The following is a 14,464-nucleotide window of genomic DNA, read 5'->3' on the forward strand; positions in this document are numbered from 1 at the left end:
TCTAGAAGAGACAGTAAAAGGACTAGAATATGGTGTGCAGGTTAGATCAGCCCTACCTAGCTCTCTCAGAACCTCTTGATGGCTGTCCACTTGACAGAGATACTTTGTGGACAAGGTCTGTGTGCCTCCTGGGGATGTGCTTGGACTGTGAATCAGAACCACCCCGGCTCCCCTGCTGCCTGGCTCCCAAGGGTTGCACACTTGAACACAGCGCACTTCTGATTCTTTTGGGAGTGTGTCATACCCCTCAGTTGCATAGGAGGCAGGAGCAAGTTTTGGGCCAGGGCCTCTCTGGAGGCTCGGCATAGGGTGCATTTCTCTCATCTGTGTCTGGTATTCAGAAATCCCTGAGTCAGCTTGTTGGGACTGTCCAAAAGGAATGCCACCATGCAAACTGACAGGTGCAAGCTTTGTTGTACTTGAGTAACAATATTGGTTGTAAACATGGTAAAACATCTGGTATTTCCCATTTGTCATAATTTTTGCTGTTTATTTTTGTACTCTGTTCAGCTCACTGAAACTGGAGTGGTTGCTTTGCCAGTAACAGGCTTTCACCTTTCTGGTATTTGCACTCATTTTGTTTTATACATTTTGATTCAGATTAACATGATAGGTATTGGTTGAATATGAGACTGTTTTTCGTTTGAAAATATTTTTTCACTTAAATGTTAACTTAGGTGGATTAAAATGTTTTAGAGACTCAAAATGTGAGGAATACAGTTCCTTTCTTGCTTTAGGAATTGTTTCTTGATATGGAAGTAGGTTTTTATCTGGTTCGGAGAATCGTGGCTGCTTTGTCCTCGCCAGCAGGAGTTCATGTTGCTCATTTTGGTGTGGATGTGCATCGAACGCTGGTGGCTGTGACCCCGAAGCCCAGGGAGCAGCCTGAAAGCTTTGGTGGGAACTTTAATTGTGCAGCTTTAACCTGGGGGCAAGTTCTCTCACCACCTCAGTGTTCAGAAAAGACCAAAGCAAATGTAAGTGAGGAAAATGAGGTGTAGGCCACAGCATGCGGGGAGGAGGAAGTAACCTCAGCTGTCCAGATGGCCAGGGAGGGGCGGCCCGGCGCTCCTGTCTGGGAGCACATGTCCTGGCTGCCGCCTCCCCTCCCTCCCTGAGTTCGTCCACCAGGCTCCGAGGTACAGCCTTTTTCTCACTGCTCTGCAGCAGCCCCGGTGACTGTTTTCCGTCTCATCTGTATTTAAGTGCCCACAACTTTGGAGAAAAATGACCTTTGGGGTTGAGGTTTTCTAGTGTTTGGTCTTTGTCCACAGGGGCTTTTTTTTTTTTTTTTAAGGAAACCTCGAAGAGACTCCATCTGCATTTTGAGTTAGAACTATGAGTAAAGGCGTTTTCTTTTTTATAGAAAATTGTCCAGATGCCGGGTTATTTTGGGAGGGCAGGGTGGGGGGAAGGTTGATGGTGACAGGAGAAGGGATAAAATAGAAGAGAGGCATTTGGAGGATTTCAGTATGACTTGAAGCTGGCTCCTCATTATTAGTCTTTTGTGAGAGAGACATTTTGGAAAACTTCACAGGAAATTGGTTAAGATCCCTACAAATCACACTATATTGATTCCCTTCTCCTCCCTTCAAGGCTGAGAGGCAGGAGCCCCCTACCCCCTACTCTCCCCCCACCTGATACACAAACATTGCTCTTGCTCCATATTTGGCTTCTTCCCCTCTGCTCTTGGTTCCTGTACTTTGCAAGTGGATGGAAAGGCCATTCCCTAGAGAAAGAACTCACCCTTCCCTCCCCATTCACTTGTCCTGGTCCAGGTTCCTCCAAGGGGGAGAGGTCGGGTCAGGCTTTTTAGCGGAGGACCCAGTTGTTGGGTGGTGGTCCGTCTGCCTGTGGCCCCAGTCAGCCCCGCCCCTTTTTCTGTACAGACAGGCAAAGGCGCTGATGCTATTCTTCTAAACTGGGAAATGAAATGCAAAACTGACGTTAATGTAACATTATGGTTGAGATTAAATGCACCAAAATCAGGAAATTCAAAGTTATGCTTCTCACGGCAACTGTAACTCAGCCTCATCTGGCGTGTGTAGTATTTTGTGTTAGTGTGGATGGTGTTATATGTTAAGACATTAAAGTTAACACCATAAGCAGAGCACAAAATGCTTGAGGGGGCTGAGTTATGATGACTGTGTGAGCCGTAAGTGTTCTTGCATAGGCTCTCGACTCCTGGAATAATTTTTCCCCTGCCCATCAGACCAATTATTGCCTTTCTTATCTCTGCTTTAACACATCTCTTCTTTCAGGGTCACTGTAAGTGAATTCCTCTAGTGGTGGCCAGTGATGGGTGGGCATGGGGCAGCCCACTAGGCCCTTTTGTCCTTTTTGTTGCTGCTTCCATAAATGTGGTGCCTTCCCCACCCCTTCCTGAGCCCCCCTCCACAGGCTGCAGTTTCCTGGTGGTCCCTCATAGGGATGGGCCTCCCCTGGCTCTCACTGTGGCTCCCGACTAGTGCTCCCTGAGTGGGACAAGCATTTGCCCCATTTGCCGTGTCCGGAACTTGACCCTGTTGTAACTTCGTGTGAAAGCCGAACGGCCTTTCTTTATTTGGAGCAGACACAGCAATGTAAAAGTAAAATATACATCTCGGGGAGCGGAGCACTCGTGCATGGTGTTGCTGCCGCGTGTGTTTGGCACAGCAGGGGTACGATTGAAGTGGGTTTATTTGCTCTATTCAGTCTGCTTCTCTCCCTTCCCCAGGGTTTACACCTTTAAGCTGCCATAGTGTGTAGTTAGGCTATGGAGTTGCCTTGGGGTGGGACCAAGGAACTTTCCTTGGGGAGCGCTGGGTCACTGGTAACAAAGTCACCACGTAATTTAGTGCAAATCAGAAGACATTTCCCCCAGCCTCTTATTGTCCGGTGGCCTCTCCAGGGCTGAGACAGCTGTTGGAATGCAGATTTTGTTAGACACGGAGCTAAGGTTGGTGGTGGGGAAGAGCTCTAAAGAATAGGGCCATTGATAAATGGTGAATGAAATTAGGGACTGTTAAACTAACAGTGACACTGAGCTGCCTTTTAAGGTTTTTGTTGGACATGACAAAACCAACCAGGTCAGTAAAGGAATGGGGAGGACTTCATGGTAGCCACCTTAGAGGCAACGAAAAGGCCTCCTCTTACTCTTTGGATAACAACTTCAAGCTCTATGTTAGATGCTGGGGCATAAAGACAAGAAATGATCCCTACCCTCAAGGAGCTCGTAGTCGAGGAGGGTAGACAGCCGCGTAACTGCTGTGAAGCAGCGTGATAAGTACCGTGGCCTGGGTGAGTACTCAGTACAGTGGGCGCGTAGAGGAGGGGACTGGTCAGCCCTGCTCACGGGTGGGGGAGGGGTTGCACAGCTTCATGTTAAGGGAAAGTCAGGAGGCAGAGAGGGCCAAGTGGGCTGGAGGGCTCTCAGAACTGCTGCAGCAGGAATGAAAGAAGGCACTCACAGAGTAAGCCAGGACCAACTGAATGAAGTCTGAAAAACCTGACCTGCATTGCAAGCTTGTTTGTGCGCGAACGTTGAAAATGAGGAAGAGGGAGAATGAAGACTTTGAACCCGGCAATTTTTTTTTTTTTTTTTTTTTTTTTTGCCATGCCGAGCGTCTTGCAGGATCTTAGTTCCCAGACCAGGGATCGAACCCGGGCCCACAGCAGTGAAAGCGCCAAATCCTAACCCCTGGACCACCGGGGAATTCTCAGAACCCAGCAAATTATTTCACTGTTTGGCTAGTAGGATTGTCTATATCGGTGATATGGTATTTCTCACGTTCAAGTAGAACATCTTATTGGGATGCTGCAAGTGAGAGTACAGAGGCTACAAGAGGTTTAAGAGAATTTTAGCCAGTAACGTGTGGGCCAAAAGGGTGAGGATCAAGATAGAAATATGTGAGCTGAGGGCCTGAGGCGTTGTCAGGGAGCTGCCCCTGAAGGTAGCACTGGACTGGGCTTCGAGGTCTCCAGGGAGAGGCAAGGGCTAGGGAATGATATGACAACCGCTCCGCCCGCCAAGTACTGGCAGTTTGGATCTGGATCTGCTAGGCATCCCTTGGGAAGACCTCCTTCCGTAGATCAGGGAGGTTTATACCCTTCAAACAGATAAACGGCCTGCTGACTAACATTGAGAAACAGAAGGAAGGAGGGAAGGATTAATGAAGAGGCAGGAGAGCCTGGATGAGAAGAGATTTGCTACAGTGGAGGTGACCAGAGGGGGTGGGAGGTGGGGACGAGCTCTCCCTCAGAGCAGCAGCAACAGGTAACACAGCCACAGAAGGAAAACCAGTTAGGTCGGGAAGGGAGGAGGGGGAGTGCAATCCAGAGGAGCGTTTAGGGTTGGTCCGTGGGCTTCACTTCTGCCCCCATCCTGTTTTGTTTTTCCTCTCCCCTCTGTTGATTACATTTCTTACTTTGTAGACTGAAATCAGTTGTCTGACATGAGGAAACTGATGTTAGGAGATGCTTCCTCCATCTCTGTGTCTTGTTGGGAAAAAGGATCCTGCATCATTTTGATTAAGATGCCATTGGAATGATTATTTTTTATTCCCTTATCCTGGGTGTTCACAATCCTTAAAAAGCCCCCACAGTCATGCGTTTATGTGATGAGGTTTGAGCCCTAGCTGTGAAAACTGAGTCATTGCCTAAAAGCCTGAAACAAGAGTGTTCCCAGATTGACACTAGCCCCCCAGGCTGGCAGGTCTGCAGCAGAAGGGTGAGCAGGCTAGGACAGGCAGAGAAGGTTTGTGTGTGTTGAGTGCTACCACAGGCAAAGCCCGATTAGGTGCTGGGAGAATCAGAAAGGAGGGAGGTAGACTCCGGAGGGGGAGTCAAACATCAGGGAAGCTCCTAAGCTGAAGTGAAGGTGCCTTGGAACGGGCTGCTGTTTAGGCCCTGCCCCTGCCTGTAGCTGGCCAGTGGGAGATCTTGGTCTGTGGTAGCAAACGTCTGTTGTATGGGCTCCACTTCTGTTCCAGTGCTATGGTCTAGTGCTGGGGAGGCCCTTCCAGCCAAGGGCTCGTCTGAAGGCTAAATGCTGGCAGAGGCTCTCACTGGAAGATGCCGATGTTGCTGAAAGGAGAGGAAGTGCAGAGTCCACGGTAAGGTTGGGGGCAAAATTGGCGTCCCAGAAAAGGAAGTGTGAATGTATTGTTGAGTGGAAGAGATGAAACAGAAATAGATATCATAAGCCAGAGTTCATGGGAATGGAGGGAAAAGTGTTCAAGGGGTTAAACATGGGCAGAGGGAAACTGGTTAGGAGGCATTACTTGAAAGTGGGTTAGTGGGTTGGACTAAGATGGTGATGGTGGGAATGGAGAGGAGTTACGTGTTGTAGCCCTTAGATGTGCTGGGAAAGAAACAAGCTTGAGAACTGTGCTCTTAAGTAGCTCATAGCTTTTTTGGGTACTTGTGGGCTCTGGTAGTCAGTGGTGCTAAGAGATTTGGTAAGCAGTGAAGAGCGAAACCTATGGTTGTCGTAAGTGAAGTGCTCTGCACTGAAGGTCCATGTTGGGTACACCTGACATAGGTCAGCTCCTTAGTGGTGATGTAGGCCGTTACTCTTCTAGGGTCTGTTTGATGAACTGTTTGGCCATTGGCCTTTGGGAGGTAGGTGGTGATGGTTGGGTAGATAGGACGATAACTGGCTGAAAAACTTGGAATCTTGCTCTCCACAAGTGTGATACAAACTGAGGGCCATGGTTTGAGATTGCGATGTCTGAAATGGAGTCCAGGGACTCTGTATTTTTCACTGTCCACCCCCACCCCACCCCCAGCACTCGCAGATGTGAATGAAAGGCCAACTGCTCAGCTGAAAGGGATTGGTAGTTAGTTGGGGATGGAGGAGGCTGGGACTGATGAGTGGGAGGAAACATGCCATTTTGATAAGGTCTGCTTTCACTAGAGAGGTAACATGACTAGAGGGACAGTGCTAGGGGAACGCCTTAAAGGAAGTTCATGGCGATGGTGTGGAGTGTGGTGAGGCATCTCCAGCTTGGGGCCTCAGGATATCGTAGGAATTGCTGTGATCCCGCTCTGCATCCATGGCCAGTGTTAGGCCTTTCTCAGGACCAGGGGCAGAAAAATAGCTCCTGGCTTATGTCTGTAATGAGAGCTCTTCCTAGGAGACCTAGGTATCCAATCCTGCTTTTTGGTTCATTTGTACAGAAGGAAGGTGTTTTTTTGGAGAGAATAGTATGACGAGTGCTCTGTTGGGTAGCTGATGCCCTGGGTCTTGACCGCATTCTTAAAGGGAGCAGGCATTGCCGTGGCAGGAAGACCTCTTGCTGGCTTCCTAACAGAGATGTGTCAACTTGCTCTACAAAGTTCTGGGATGTGGGATGCCAGCTTTTCCTCCCCTGGATCTTGGCGGCCAGGAGAATGAAATGTCTGATGGCAGGAGCCGGGAGTGGTTGGCAGATCTAAAGGGCTCACTCAAGGGGCTTGAAAGTGGGCCAAGCAAGGGTTTGTTCTGAGAGAAGAGCTGAGAACCTTGTGCTCTGATTCTCACTCGTCAGTATCTCTGTGATAAGGCGCTAGTCACACAGATGTTCTAGATTACACCTTTGCTATTCAAAGTGTGGTCCGAGAACCAACAGTATCCCCAGGGATGCATCCCTGGGAGCTTGTTAGAAACGCAGAATATCAGGCCCTACTCCAGCGCTAAATGGAATCTGTAATTTGACAAGATCTTCAGGTAATTTGAAGTCTGAGAAGCACTGCTCTACTCTAGACCAGTGGTTCTCAAGCTTCAGCAAGTATCAGTATCAGCTGGAAGCCTTTTAAAACACGCTGCTGTGCCCACCCTCAGGGTTTCTGGTTCAGAAAGTCTGGGGTGGAGGCCAGGAATCTGCATTTCTCATAAGTTCCCAGGAGATGGGATGCTGCCCATAAGGGACCATGCTTTAAACCACTGACCACCTTAGCTTTCTCGTGTATAAAATCGGGCAGTGATACCTGCCTTTCTTACAGAGATGTGGGTTCCGATGAGCCAGTGTGAGAGAGAAGTGTTCAGGCAGTGTGGGCAAGATGTCAGTCTTTGTTGCTCGCTTACTGGTCAGTGATTTTGAAAATCTGCCGTCATGGCAGCACAGTTGTTTCCCTGTCCTGGCTTCTAGCCGTCAGGTACACACAGAGAGCAGGGAATCTATGAAGCATCCCAGGGGGATTCAGTCTTCTGTGAAGAGACCAGCAGCCCCTGGGGCTGTGGATGGGGACTACTGAGCAAGGCTTCCTAAAGCCCAGCCAGCCTCTCTGGGCTCCTCTCCAGGTTGCCTGACCAGAACCCGCTGTCTGCCTGAGTGGGCCTGGTCTGTCTTGATCACCTGTTACTCACCCCCATCTCTTCACCCCCAGCTAGTGGATCTTCAGTGCAGTAGGTGCACTGATTGGAAAAATGATCTTTGTCAAACCAAGCCTCTGATTCATCTTGTGATCCTGAGCATGTTACATAACTTTCCCCACCCTATTGAGTGATTAACTGAACAGGCTTTGGCTGCATGTGCCCTGGTCCCAGAATGTGGACTCTCAACCTCCAAAGTGAGGGGGAACTCAGGTAGAGGCTGTTCTAATGAGAAGCAATGGACTCCTAACCACTGGACTGGACCCTCTGGATCTGAGTCTGGTCTCTACCACCTACTAGCAGTATGACTCGCCTTGAGCAAGTTACTTGTACTCTTTATGCCTCAGTTGCCTTATTGGCAAAATGGGATTAATAATAGTATCAATCTTATAGGACTATTGGGAGGATAAAATGTAAGAGCTTAGAACAGTGCCTGGCATGTAATAGCTATATGGATCAGCTCTTGTTAATAGAATTACTACTAGTATTATTTTGACTCATGGCCTCATGGTGAGCTTTTGGGGTACAGCAGGTGGCTGGGAGGCAGGCCCTGCTTCTCTGGGGAGCACAAAGGGAGCCTGCAGGCCCTCTATCAGCATGTCGATGGGAACGCAGCACTATCCAAAGAGATTTTTTCCTTCCACTGGGATGGTAAGTTAGACTTCGCACCCTTCCACTTCCCTGCCCTCCTATAGTGCTGCCTCTGGGGAACCTCTCCTGCCCAGAACCTGAGATTTGTTTAACTAAATTCCATGACAAATGTATGTAAACAGATAGCTACAAAGAAATCATTTGGTTGTTTGCTGCCCTGAAGGGTCAGCTTCACAGAGGCCACTAATATCAGAAGTTATTTACAGTTGAGTATCTAGAAGTGTTTGAACTGAGGCTGATTCAGAGTCATGTGCGTGTAGAGGTAGACGCAGGCTCGTACACCCCTGGGTGAGGATGCAGTTTCTAAGACTTTTGGTCTCCTTCATTTATTGGTATTATATATTTTTTTAAAATTCAGATTTCAGTAAAAGTAAATTATAATTCACTCTGCACCCCCCCCCCCCAATAAAGAATAGCAGTGTCTATTTTCAGCCTCTTTTCTACATTTTAATTGCTCTGGGGTCTATGGGAATGGGTGATGACGGACACGTAGGTGAAAAATCAGCCTTTTAAAGCTCCAATTTTTACCCTTCCTTGTCCTGAAACTTCGAGCATCAGCTCTCATCTGTCAAAGTGTAAATCAGCAATTAAAACCCAAACAGCCAAATGCCAAAGATGACCCGAAGCACAAAGCAACTGACAAACAAGTCCGGACAAATCGACGGGTAATTTATAAGCTTTGCCCTAAAATCTAATTATTTGGCAATTCGAATTTGCAGCCAGCCAGGGCTCGGCAATAAATTTAACCCGCCATAAATTATTTAGGAGCAGGCTGTGGTGTAAATCAAAACCACGAGTGTTTGTTTAAGAAATAAGCTCCTTGTGCATAAAATGTCTTTTTTTTTTTTTTTTCCAAAGGAGAAACTGTTAAGCAAACCATGTTCCCTCCGTTGCCCAGTGCAGCCCTCACTTCTCCCTCTCAACTTCCCCTCTTCCCTGTGGCCAAGAGCCTCTTTGATCCCTTGGAGAAAGGGCCTGCCTTTGCATGGAACTTTTATCCAAAAATCATTGTCTGGATAAAACCCATGTTTTCACCAGGTACTGCTTTTTCTGCCTTGCCGTGTAATAATGTTGCTTTTGGATTTTATCAAACCTTTCTCTGCAGGGGTGCACAGTTTTTGGACTAAGAGTCAGTGGATGTAGAGAAGGGATAGATTAGTTGTTACGGTCTCTAAATTGAGGGAATGTCAGTTCCTAGGCTGAGAGAGGGGAGCCATGAAGAATGATCTGCCCATTTTAGACAGGACCGTAGAAACATCGGCTCAGGCAAAGAAGAATCTGTGCTTTGGAGAAAAGGTCTTTAAGAATGCTACACTGTTAAACCCTCTGGCCCATTGTCAAGAAATGCCTAACCCAAGTCCCTTCTGCTTAAAATCCTTTTGTTGTTGTTGTTGTATCTTCGAATATAATCTTATCACTGCAGACACTTTAGCTTAAGGGAGTCTGAATACACCGAAAGAGACCTACACATTTATTTCTTGTAGTCTACTGATCCTGCGTGTGAAATTTCATTTGAAATGCTGTTGCAGTTTTGTCCTCAGTTTATCAAGAGAATTACTGGGGTTCCTACTTAAGCAATTTTAGAAAGTAGCTGCATCTGAAATCTCTGCTCCAACTGAAACTTCTACTCACTTAAAAAGGTAAAAGAATATTTGCTTGGTGCTTCCTTTTAATCTCTGTCTTCCCTTCCCTTTCAAAACAAATTTGCAGCTAGCATTTTATTGTTTGAGACAGCAGATACAATAGGTTTAGAACCATGGATACTTTGAAAAATCCAAGTTCCAAGGCTTTTGCGCTTAGTTATCAAGTTGTGGCCACTTCCCATCAACCATCAGCAGACCAGCTTTTTGTGGTTATGGTGCTCTACCCTTGGACAACCTAGTAGTGCAGGTAGCGGTGGATGGTGTAGGGTGACCAAGCTATCCCAATTTTAGCAAATTCCTGCTCCAGGAAACTGCGGTCCCAGGCAAACAGAAAACGGGGATGTTGGTGGTTTGTAGCAGTTGAGGGAGGATGGGAGACCACTTAGAGATGAGAGGCAGAAAGTAGAAAGTATCAATACTTTGGAGCGATATATATCTGCATTTGAATCCTGGCTCTACCACCAACCATCACTTCACCTCTCTGGTCCTGTGGAGAACTCTGGGAAAACAGAGAATTTTCTGTTAGAGCTGTGCGCTTGGCTTCTGTCTTGCTATTTATTTATCAGCCCCTTCATGTGTTTACTCACCAAAAGCAGAGAATGAGGTCTGGGTGCTAGAGATGCAGACTGAAGGCTCACAGTTCTGCCCTCTCTGAGCCCAGAGCTCAGCGTCATCTGTGTCCCTGCAGCCGTAGTGGAGGCTCTTCAGTAGCAATCCTGCAGGACTTTCTGCCAGGATGGTCCACATTCATCGCTCTTGTAACGCGAGAACAGCCTTTCTTCCTGGGAGATAGGAGTCTGAGCTCCTTAAAGACAGCCTTTCAGACTAAAAGAATCAGATCTTTCTTGACCCTTCAGATTTTGAAAGCTGTTGGTCCTACTCTCTTTAAGTCTCATTTTCCCTATTTGGAGTCCCAACTCTGTCCCTTACTAGCAGTGTAACCTTGAGTAAGTGACAACTGCTTTTTGGGCCTTAGTTGTTCTGTAAAATAGGGATAATAGTGATTCCCATCTCATGAGTTGTTAGGTAGATTCAGTGCGGTCATTCCTATTGAGCGTTTAGCAGAGTGTCTGCCACATAGTTAACAATAAATGGAAGGAATGAAATGATTCCATTTTGTGTGTGTCTCTGAGGGTCTTGGGGCCAGCTCCTCTCTACCCCGTGCCCAGACTCTGAGCACCTCAGACAGAGGAGCCACATCTCATTGTATTTGCCTCTGTGTCCACACCCAGCCCCTGCCTGGTAGGTAGTAGGTGCTTAATAGTATTGGTTTATGACCTGATGGTGTTGACGATATGACTTATCTTCCAGGATTAAAAAGGGTAAAATAAGAAAATACATTTGAAAGCACACTGTAATAAAAAGCATAACACTGGGTATGTCGTTCCACTAAGATATTTATCATAGTGCGTTGTTCATCACTTGCTCACGTATCTTTTCTGCCCTCTAGTTCATGTACTTCTCCAAAGCAGACTACATCTTATCTCTGAATCCCACTCCAACACCTGTCCAGTGTCCTACACAGAGTAGATGCTCAGGTAGTTTAACTGAATGCAAATGTCATACAAAAGTAAGGAATTGAGAAATTATTATTAGGGTTGGGAAAGAGGGCTGGTAAATACAAACCAGTTCTTCTTTCCCTCATGGTGCTACCTTTACACAAGCAGACGCTCAAATGTTCCTTTAAAAAAACTTCTTCCCAGGGGAATGAGGAAATTGAAGGAGGGCAAAGGAGGAAGGGCAGAAATAACAGTTTCATGATCCGAGCACCTGTCCCTAGAAGCTGGCACTTAGGGCACATCTGCACAAGCTCTTGGGTGGATTTAATGTGATCAGCTTAGAGCTTTGGGGTTCCTGCCCTGATTCATTATCAGCTGAAAACTGTTGAAGTGTTTGGCATACCCAAGGTGTATTGGCTGCAGAGTTTTGTCATCTGGTACAGATTGGGGCTCCTCTCCTATGAATGGGCTGTTGGGGCCAGTGTTTTGAGGCTCTGGCCTTGTCTGGGCAATATGGGAAGGTTAGAAGTATCTAAGTGAGGTCCTTACTCTTCTGACTCCCCAAAGGGTCATCTATCAAAAGTTCCTCTTTTCCATCCTCAGTGGCTCAAAAGAATATGCCAGTGTGTAAGGTCATTGTTGAAACAGCTGATGGTGGTGCTGAGGAAGGGCCCCTGCAAAGTCATGTTCTGAGATTGGCCCTGTTCTTGGTCTTGGAGGGAAGGCTTGGCTGATGGGCATGCAACATTGGAGAGGTGTTCAAGACAGGTCCAATTTGCTGTGTTCTGGCCCCCAGGCATTTCAGGGGTCACTCCTCTTCACATGGAGCCGAGGCTGGCTTGTTCCCCCTCTCTGGGAGGGTCATACTTAGTGCGAGCACTTAGGTTGGCTCCATTTCCCCAGGGGTGAGGAAGCCAGCAGCAGGAAAGATTGAGCTGCAGCAGGGAAACCCAAAGGCCAAGTTTTAAGAGTATCTGTTGGGGATGCTGACTTGGTGCTGGTCAGAGTGGGAGCTGAAGCGCTTACTATTTTACAATAAATACTAATAAAATTCTAGATCTATAATAACATTTCAGATCTCTAAAACCATGTGCTTGTAAAAAAGTGGAAAGAGATCAACTTTAAGCCATAAATTCTTGGTAATAGAGGGGTTTTTTTCTATTTATGTTTGATAGATATTTTTGTTTCCAAGAGGAATGTCAACTCCTAATTTCATAATGTATCGTGGACTTAAGAAAATTGAATTTAATAAAAGCCAGAGATGAATGGCATCCTTAAAGGTCCCAACACTTGTCTTTATTAGCAGGACAAACTGCAGGTCTCCAAACACTGCTTCTCTCCAAATGAAAGTTTAAATGAAAAGTACAGTTGTGTCACAGGTTAAATTTCATTGCGGGCCCAGCTAACATTGTTAGTGAGGAGCTGGCTGTATTTGTTTCCTTAGATGCCAGGGCAGCCAAACTCACCAGGCTACGGAGGTCTTTCTGTTGCGGAAGTGTTTCTCCTACTTAGTGGTAGAGGAAGGGTATATCAGAAATGAGCCTGACTCAGATGAGCCCCACCTCAGAGTTAGCACTTGGAAATTTTGGGTATCTGATTTCAAAATACACATTGGGGAACCAGTGTGTATTTTGTGTGTGTGTGCCTCAGTTCTGTTTTTCAGAGCCAAACTCTCCTCTCTGGCCTACTTCCTAGTGCGGTGGGAGGAGAAGCATCACCTAGTTTAAGCAGCAGCCTGGGCTTCCTCTCTGTTCCCTTCTGCCTCCGTCTTGCAGTCTTTCCGCCCTTCCTATCTCTGGGGGCCCCTGTCAGCTTCCCCATCTTTGGGGGCACTCCGGGGAGACCAGTCAACCAGAACCTTTGAATTTCTCAGTCATGAAATCTGGCTGCCTTGATTTGTTCTTCAGTCCTGCTGTGATGTGTTGGATAAAGATGCTTTAAAAATGAGGCCAACAGAGCAGGTATGTTTGGTGGGGAGACGTCAGGCTGCCGTGGAATATCAGGGAGGTGGGCTGTTTCTCCTTCTGTCTCCCCGCTCATCCATTTCCTGAGTGCAGTCGGGTGTCAACGGCTTCTGTGTTGCTTCTTCGGGCTGTCCCTGGAGAGAACCAATTTGCCTTGATTTTAGTGATACTGGAAAGGTCCGCACCAGAACGGGGGACCTGGGGTAGGGATGCCACTGGGGCTGACTGTGGTGGCCACTGAGTGGGCAAAACCCCCCTCCTCTCTCTGCAGTGGAGGCCTTTTTCACATGCTAATTTTACTCGGAGGATTTTGTTTTTATTTATTTATTTTTATTATTTCCTATTTGTCTCTTCCAGATGTTTTCAGGGCAGTTTTTTTGTGTTGTAAACTAATTCCATTCATGTTTTAAAAATTTATGAAAGCGCTAATAAAAATGTCAAAGTGGTAAAAATGTTAGCTTTTCCTCTGCTTTGATTAAATTTTGCAAACTGTTTTTGAATATTAAAAAGCACTCATTTTTTTTTATTCTCTCTCCTGGCTTTCCCTCTTCTCTCCAGCATGTGCGTGCTCTCTCCGGCCCTCTCCCCCCTCTGGCGTGTTCCTTCCTTCCCAGCAGCGATGTATGAGGCAGGCTGCACGGCCGGCGTGCTGCAAGCCTGTTTGCACACCAGGACCTTGGTGCTGTGCATCTCTATTAAATAACGGAGACAAATTAATCTTAGAGACACCAAACAAATTGTCACTCCTCCTCCTTCTCTTCCATTACGTTCCAGTGGACTGGGAAGGGCTGGCTAAGTGATTGGGTTGGGGGGGGGGCAGGGGGAGAAGCTGAGGGGTGGGCGTACTGCCTGAAAGAAAGGTGGGAGGGCACTAACTCTTATTACTCTTATTCAGTTTTCTCCTTCTCTTCAGTATCCCCTTTGGCCCCTTTGGCTTTATTTATTATTTATCTTTTTTTTTTTCCTTTTGTAAAAACTAATGAAACTCATCGGCTCTGTTTAAACTTCATATATGGAAGTCTGTGCATTAGTCTGATGGCTGGTTATTTATGTGACTGGAGACCCAGGCCCATTCCAGCGCAGGGACCTGGGCAAGAGGAAGGGGGTCCTACTTTTAGGAGCTCGAGTGAGCAAGCCTCTGCTAGAGAACCAGTTGGGGAAATCAGGGCAGATGTTCCCACTGTCTTCCCTCCCCTTTCCAGAGACAGTGGGAATGGTATATGTGTCGAGTCCCTGGAACCTGTGAGGATGTTACCAGCGGGAGGGTTAGGATTATAACTGAGCTGGCACCATCTCACTCAGTCTTGGGTTTGGCCTGGCAGGAGCTAATGAGTCAAAACACTCCCCCATTCTTGATTCTGCGTTATTTGAAAT

The 14,464-nt window shown here is 47.0% G+C and overlaps 1 protein-coding gene across 16 annotated transcripts in view; it reads left to right on the plus strand.

Moving 5' to 3' along the window:
• Nucleotides 1-14,464, plus strand: part of ERI3 (ERI1 exoribonuclease family member 3) — a 128,173-nt gene that overhangs the window by 18,266 nt on the left and 95,443 nt on the right. The window lies entirely within an intron of this gene.

This window comes from Balaenoptera borealis, assembly GCF_965194805.1.
Source record: "Balaenoptera borealis genome assembly, chromosome: 1".
NCBI lineage: Eukaryota > Metazoa > Chordata > Mammalia > Artiodactyla > Balaenopteridae > Balaenoptera > Balaenoptera borealis.